The sequence below is a fragment of the Mytilus californianus genome, unplaced genomic scaffold (genome assembly GCF_021869535.1).
Source record: "Mytilus californianus isolate M0D057914Y unplaced genomic scaffold, xbMytCali1.0.p SCAF_20, whole genome shotgun sequence".
Taxonomy (NCBI): Eukaryota; Metazoa; Mollusca; class Bivalvia; order Mytilida; family Mytilidae; genus Mytilus; species Mytilus californianus.
This window is the reverse complement of record NW_026262669.1, coordinates 10885538-10893957: the sequence shown is the minus strand read 5'-3', so window position 1 is coordinate 10893957 and position 8420 is coordinate 10885538.

Sequence of the window (8420 nt, the reverse complement as noted above, 5' to 3'; positions counted from 1 at the left end):
TTTTGCTAAAGCTGAAAAGTTTTACGACAGAGCGAAACTTTTGTGTTATTAATTTGTTACCATGGTATTATGCTAGCGTTCCACTGCAATTTTGGGAAGATAGCTTAAATATTTTGTCCGCATCGCAATTCTTTAGCAGGTATGCCGTACTTTCGAATTTAACGGAAGCGACCGAAAATTTTGTCATAGATTCTCCGAATTGTGCTAAATGCCGAAAGTTGTTACGGTAGAGCACACCTCTACTGTTATAGATATGTTGCCATGGTATTGTGCTAGCGAAGAATATCCATTTTTAGGGGGTCGCTCCAATAGTTTGGTCGCATGGTCTGTCAATCTAAGGTATGACATATATACGAAAACGTAAAAAAAAATGACACGTTCCGCTAACGTCAGAGAGTTTTATCATAAATTCGCCGACTTTTGCTAAATGCTGAAAAGTTTTACGGCAGAGCGCAACTTTTGTGTTATTAATTTGTTACCATGGTATTATACTAGCGTTCCACTGCAATTTTGGGGGGATCGCTTAAATATTTTGTCCGCATCGCAATTCTTTAGCAGGTATGCCGTACTTTCGAATTTAACGGAAGCGACCGAAAATTTTGTCATAGATTCTCCGAATTGTGCTAAATGCCGAAAGTTGTTACGGTAGAGCACACCTCTACTGTTATAGATTTGTTGCCATGGTATTGTGCTAGCGAAGAATATCCATTTTTAGGGGGTCGCTCCAATAGTTTGGTCGCATGGTCTGTCAATCTAAGGTATGCCATATATACGAAAACGTAAAAAAAAATGACACGTTCCGCTAACGTCAGAGAGTTTTATCATAAATTCGCCGACTTTTGCTAAATGCTGAAAAGTTTTACGACAGAGCGCAACTTTTGTGTTATTAATTTGTTACCATGGTATTATGCTAGCGTTCCACTGCAATTTTGGGGGGATCGCTTAAATATTTTCTCCGCATCGCAATTCTTTAGCAGGTATGCCTTACTTTCGAATTTAACGGAAGCGACCGAAAATTTTGTCATAGATTCTCCGAATTGTGCTAAATGCCGAAAGTTGTTACGGTAGAGCACACCTCTACTGTTATAGATTTGTTGCCATGGTATTGTGCTAGCGAAGAATATCCATTTTAGGGGGTCGCTCCAATAGTTTGGTCGCATGGTCTGTCAATCTAAGGTATGCCATATATACGAAAACGTTAAAAAAAAATGACACGTTCCGCTAACGTCAGAGAGTTTTATCATAAATTCGCCGACTTTTGCTAAATGCTGAAAAGTTTTACGACAGAGCGCAACTTTTGTGTTATTAATTTGTTACCATGGTATTATGCTAGCGTTCCACTGCAATTTTGGGGGGATCGCTTAAATATTTTGTCCGCATCGCAATTCTTTAGCAGGTATGCCTTACTTTCGAATTTAACGGAAGCGACCGAAAATTTTGTCATAGATTCTCCGAATTGTGCTAAATGCCGAAAGTTGTTACGGTAGAGCACACCTCTACTGTTATAGATTTGTTGCCATGGTATTGTGCTAGCTAAGAATATCCATTTTTAGGGGGTCGCTCCAATAGTTTGGTCGGATGGTCTGTCAATCTAAGGTATGCCATATATACGAAAACGTAAAAAAAAAATGACACGTTCCGCTAACGTCAGAGAGTTTTATCATAAATTTGCCGACTTTTGCTAAATACTTTTTTTTAACGGCTTGGCGCAACTTTTGTGTTATTAATTTGTTACCATGGTATTATGCTAGCGTTCCACTGCAATTTTGGGGGGATCGCTTAAATATTTTTTCCGCATCGCAATTCTTTAGCAGGTATGCCTTACTTTCGAATTTAACGGAAGCGACCGAAAATTTTGTCATAGATTCTCCGAATTATGCTAAATGCCGAAAGTTGTTACGGTAGAGCACACCTCTACTGTTATAGATTTGTTGCCATGGTATTGTGCTAGCGAAGAATATCCATTTGTAGGGGGTCGCTCCAATAGTTTGGTCGCATGGTCTGTCAATCTAAGGTATGCCATATATACGAAAACGTAAAAAAAAATGACACGTTCCGCTAACGTCAGAGAGTTTTATCATAAATTCGCCGACTTTTGCTAAATGCTGAAAAGTTTTACGGCAGAGCGCAACTTTTGTGTTATTAATTTGTTACCATGGTATTATGCTAGCGTTCCACTGCACTTTTTGGGGGATCGCTTAAATATTTTGTCCGCATCGCAATTCTTTAGCAGGTATGCCTTACTTTCGAATTTAACGGAAGCGACCGAAAATTTTGTCATAGATTCTCCGAATTGTGCTAAATGCCGAAAGTTGTTACGGTAGAGCACACCTCTACTGTTATAGATTTGTTGCCATGGTATTGTGCTAGCGAAGAATATCCATTTTTAGGGGGTCGCTCCAATAGTTTGGTCGCATGGTCTGTCAATCTAAGGTATGCCATATATACGAAAACGTAAAAAAAAAATGACACGTTCCGCTAACGTCAGAGAGTTTTATCATAAATTCGCCGACTTTTGCAAAATGCTGAAAAGTTTTACGACAGAGCGCAACTTTTGTGTTATTAATTTGTTACCATGGTATTATGCTAGCGTTCCACTGCAATTTTGGGGGGATCGCTTAAATATTTTCTCCGCATCGCAATTCTTTAGCAGGTATGCCTTACTTTCGAATTTAACGGAAGCGACCGAAAATTTTGTCATAGATTCTCCGAATTGTGCTAAATGCCGAAAGTTGTTACGGTAGAGCACACCTCTACTGTTATAGATTTGTTGCCATGGTATTGTGCTAGCGAAGAATATCCATTTTAGGGGGTCGCTCCAATAGTTTGGTCGCATGGTCTGTCAATCTAAGGTATGCCATATATACGAAAACGTTAAAAAAAAATGACACGTTCCGCTAACGTCAGAGAGTTTTATCATAAATTCGCCGACTTTTGCTAAATGCTGAAATGTTTTACGACAGAGCGCAACTTTTGTGTTATTAATTTGTTACCATGGTATTATGCTAGCGTTCCACTGCAATTTTGGGGGGATCGCTTAAATATTTTGTCCGCATCGCAATTCTTTAGCAGGTATGCCTTACTTTCGAATTTAACGGAAGCGACCGAAATTTTGTCATAGATTCTCCGAATTGTGCTAAATGCCGAAAGTTGTTAGGGTAGAGCACACCTCTACTGTTATAGATTTGTTGCCATGGTATTGTGCTAGCTAAGAATATCCATTTTTAGGGGGTCGCTCCAATAGTTTGGTCGGATGGTCTGTCAATCTAAGGAATGCAATATATACGAAAACGTAAAAAAAAAATGACACGTTCCGCTAACGTCAGAGAGTTTTATCATAAATTTGCCGACTTTTGCTAAATACTTTTTTTTAACGGCTTGGCGCAACTTTTGTGTTATTAATTTGTTACCATGGTATTATGCTAGCGTTCCACTGCAATTTTGGGAGGATAGCTTAAATATTTTGTCCGCATTCCAATTCTTTAGCAGGTATGCCGTACTTTCGAATTTAACGGAAGCGACCGAAAATTTTGTCATAGATTCTCCGAATTGTGCTAAATGCCGAAAGTTGTTACGGTAGAGCACACCTCTACTGTTATAGATATGTTGCCATGGTATTGTGCTAGCGAAGAATATCCATTTTTAGGGGGTCGCTCCAATAGTTTGGTCGCATGGTCTGTCAATCTAAGGTATGCCATATATACGAAAACGTAAAAAAAAATGACACGTTCCGCTAACGTCAGAGAGTTTTATAATAAATTCGCCGACTTTTGCTAAATGCTGAAAAGTTTTACGGCAGAGCGCAACTTTTGTGTTATTAATTTGTTACCATGGTATTATACTAGCGTTCCACTGCAATTTTGGGGGGATCGCTTAAATATTTTGTCCGCATCGCAATTCTTTAGCAGGTATGCCGTACTTTCGAATTTAACGGAAGCGACCGAAAATTTTGTCATAGATTCTCCGAATTGTGCTAAATGCCGAAAGTTGTTACGGTAGAGCACACCTCTACTGTTATAGATTTGTTGCCATGGTATTGTGCTAGCGAAGAATATCCATTTTTAGGGGGTCGCTCCAATAGTTTGGTCGCATGGTCTGTCAATCTAAGGTATGCCATATATAGGAAAACGTAAAAAAAAATGACACGTTCCGCTAACGTCAGAGAGTTTTATCATAAATTCGCCGACTTTTGCTAAATGCTAAAAAGTTTTACGACAAAGCGCAACTTTTGTGTTATTAATTTGTTACCATGGTATTATGCTAGCGTTCCACTGCAATTTTGGGGGGATCGCTTAAATATTTTGTCCGCATCGCAATTCTTTAGCAGGTATGCCTTACTTTCGAATTTAACGGAAGCGACCGAAAATTTTGTCATAGATTCTCCGAATTGTGCTAAATGCCGAAAGTTGTTACGGTAGAGCACACATCTACTGTTATAGATTTGTTGCCATGGTATTGTGCTAGCGAAGAATATCCATTTTTAGGGGGTCGCTCCAATAGTTTGGTCGCATGGTCTGTCAATCTAAGGTATGCCATATATACGAAAACGTAAAAAAAAAAATGACACGTTCCGCTAACGTCAGAGAGTTTTATCATAAATTCGCCGACTTTTGCTAAATGCTGAAAAGTTTTACGGCAGAGCGAAACTTTTGTGTTATTAATTTGTTACCATGGTATTATGCTAGCGTTCCACTGCAATTTTGGGGGGATCGCTTAAATATTTTGTCCGCATCGCAATTCTTTAGCAGGTATGCCTTACTTTCGAATTTAACGGAAGCGACCGAAAATTTTGTCATAGATTCTCCGAATTGTGCTAAATGCCGAAAGTTGTTACGGTAGAGCACACCTCTACTGTTATAGATTTGTTGCCATGGTATTGTGCTAGCGAAGAATATCCATTTTAAGAGGGTCGCTCCAATAGTTTGGTCGCATGGTCTGTCAATCTAAGGTATGCCATATATACGAAAACGTAAAAAAAAATGACACGTTCCGCTAACGTCAGAGAGTTTTATCATAAATTCGCCGACTTTTGCTAAATGCTGAAAAGTTTTACGACAGAGCGCAACTTTTGTGTTATTAATTTGTTACCATGGTATTATGCTAGCGTTCCACTGCAATTTTGGGGGGATCGCTTAAATATTTTGTCCGCATCGCAATTCTTTAGCAGGTATGCCTTACTTTCGAATTTAACGGAAGCGACCGAAAATTTTGTCATAGTTTCTCCGATTTGTGCCAAATGCCGAAAGTTGTTACGGTAGAGCACACCTCTACTGTTATAGATTTGTTGCCATGGTATTGTGCTAGCGAAGAATATCCATTTTTAGGGGGTCGCTCCAATAGTTTGGTCGCATGGTCTGGCAATCTAAGGTATGCCATCTATACGAAAACGTAAAAAAAATGACACGTTCCGCCAACGTCAGAGAGTTTTATCATAAATTCGCCGACTTTTGCTAAATGCTGAAAAGTTTTACGGCAGAGCGCAACTTTTGTGTTATTAATTTGTTACCATGGTATTATGCTAGCGTTCCACTGCAATTTTTGGGGGATCGCTTAAATATTTTGTCCGCATCGCAATTCTTTAGCAGGTATGCCTTACTTTCGAATTTAACGGAAACGACCGAAAATTTTGTCATAGATTCTCTGAATTGTGGTAAATGCCGAAAGTTGTTACGGTAGAGCACACCTCTACTGTTAGAGATTTGTTGCCATGGTATTGTGCTAGCGAAGAATATCCATTTTTAGGGGGTCGCTCCAATAGTTTGGTCACATGGTCTGTCAATCTAAGGTATGCCATATATACGAAAACGTGAAAAAAATTACACGTTCCGCTAACGTCAGAGAGATTTATCATACATTTGCCGACTTTTGCTAAATGCTGAAAAGTTTTACGGCACAGCGCAACTTTTGTGTTATTAATTTTTTACCATGGTATTATGCTAGCGTTCCACCGCAATTTGGGGGGGATCGCTTAAATATTTTGTCCGCATCGCAATTCTTTAGCAGGTATGCCGTACTTTCGAATTTAACGGAAGCGACCGAAAATTTTGTCATAGATTCTCCGAATTGTGCTAAATGCCGAAAGTTGTTACGGTAGAGCACACCTCTACTGTTATAGATTTGTTGCCATGGTATTGTGCTAGCGAAGAATATCCATTTTTAGGGGGTCGCTCCAAAAATTTGGTCGCATGGTCTGTCAATCTAAGGTATGCCATATATAGGAAAACGTAAAAAAAAATGACACGTTCCGCTAACGTCAGAGAGTTTTATCATAAATTCGCCGACTTTTGCTAAATGCTAAAAAGTTTTACGACAGAGCGCAACTTTTGTGTTATTAATTTGTTACCATGGTATTATGCTAGCGTTCCACTGCAATTTTGGGGGGATCGCTTAAATATTTTGTCCGCATCGCAATTCTTTAGCAGGTATGCCTTACTTTCGAATTTAACGGAAGCGACCGAAAATTTTGTCATAGATTCTCCGAATTGTGCTAAATGCCGAAAGTTGTTACGGTAGAGCACACATCTACTGTTATAGATTTGTTGCCATGGTATTGTGCTAGCGAAGAATATCCATTTTTAGGGGGTCGCTCCAATAGTTTGGTCGCATGGTCTGTCAATCTAAGGTATGCCATATATACGAAAACGTAAAAAAAAAATGACACGTTCCGCTAACGTCAGAGAGTTTTATCATAAATTCGCCGACTTTTGCTAAATGCTGAAAAGTTTTACGGCAGAGCGAAACTTTTGTGTTATTAATTTGTTACCATGGTATTATGCTAGCGTTCCACTGCAATTTTGGGGGGATCGCTTAAATATTTTGTCCGCATCGCAATTCTTTAGCAGGTATGCCTTACTTTCGAATTTAACGGAAGCGACCGAAAATTTTGTCATAGATTCTCCGAATTGTGCTAAATGCCGAAAGTTGTTACGGTAGAGCACACCTCTACTGTTATAGATTTGTTGCCATGGTATTGTGCTAGCGAAGAATATCCATTTTTAGGGGGTCGCTCCAATAGTTTGGTCGCATGGTCTGTCAATCTAAGGTATGCCATATATACGAAAACGTAAAAAAAAATGACACGTTCCGCTAACGTCAGAGAGTTTTATCATAAATTCGCCGACTTTTGCTAAATGCTGAAAAGTTTTACGACAGAGCGCAACTTTTGTGTTATTAATTTGTTACCATGGTATTATGCTAGCGTTCCACTGCAATTTTGGGGGGATCGCTTAAATATTTTGTCCGCATCGCAATTCTTTAGCAGGTATGCCTTACTTTCGAATTTAACGGAAGCGACCGAAAATTTTGTCATAGTTTCTCCGATTTGTGCCAAATGCCGAAAGTTGTTACGGTAGAGCACACCTCTACTGTTATAGATTTGTTGCCATGGTATTGTGCTAGCGAAGAATATCCATTTTTAGGGGTTCGCTCCAATAGTTTGGTCGCATGGTCTGGCAATCTAAGGTATGCCATCTATACGAAAACGTAAAAAAAATGACACGTTCCGCCAACGTCAGAGAGTTTTATCATAAATTCGCCGACTTTTGCTAAATGCTGAAAAGTTTTACGGCAGAGCGCAACTTTTGTGTTATTAATTTGTTACCATGGTATTATGCTAGCGTTCCACTGCAATTTTTGGGGGATCGCTTAAATATTTTGTCCGCATCGCAATTCTTTAGCAGGTATGCCTTACTTTCGAATTTAACGGAAACGACCGAAAATTTTGTCATAGATTCTCTGAATTGTGGTAAATGCCGAAAGTTGTTACGGTAGAGCACACCTCTACTGTTAGAGATTTGTTGCCATGGTATTGTGCTAGCGAAGAATATCCATTTTTAGGGGGTCGCTCCAATAGTTTGGTCACATGGTCTGTCAATCTAAGGTATGCCATATATACGAAAACGTGAAAAAAATTACACGTTCCGCTAACGTCAGAGAGATTTATCATACATTTGCCGACTTTTGCTAAATGCTGAAAAGTTTTACGGCACAGCGCAACTTTTGTGTTATTAATTTTTTACCATGGTATTATGCTAGCGTTCCACCGCAATTTGGGGGGGATCGCTTAAATATTTTGTCCGCATCGCAATTCTTTAGCAGGTATGCCTTACTTTCGAATTTAACAGAAACGACCGAAAATTTTGTCATAGATTCTCTGAATTGTGCTAAATGCCGAAAGTTGTTACGGTAGAGCACACCTCTACTGTTAGAGATTTGTTGCCATTGTATTGTGCTAGCGAAGAATATCCATTTTTAGGGGGTCGCTCCAATAGTTTGGTCGCATGGTCTGTCAATCTAAGGTATGCCATATATACGAAAACGTAAAAAAAAAGGACACGTTCCGCTAACGTCAGAGAGTTTTATCATAAATTCGCCGACTTTTGCTAAATGCTGAAAAGTTTTACGGCAGAGTGCAACTTTTG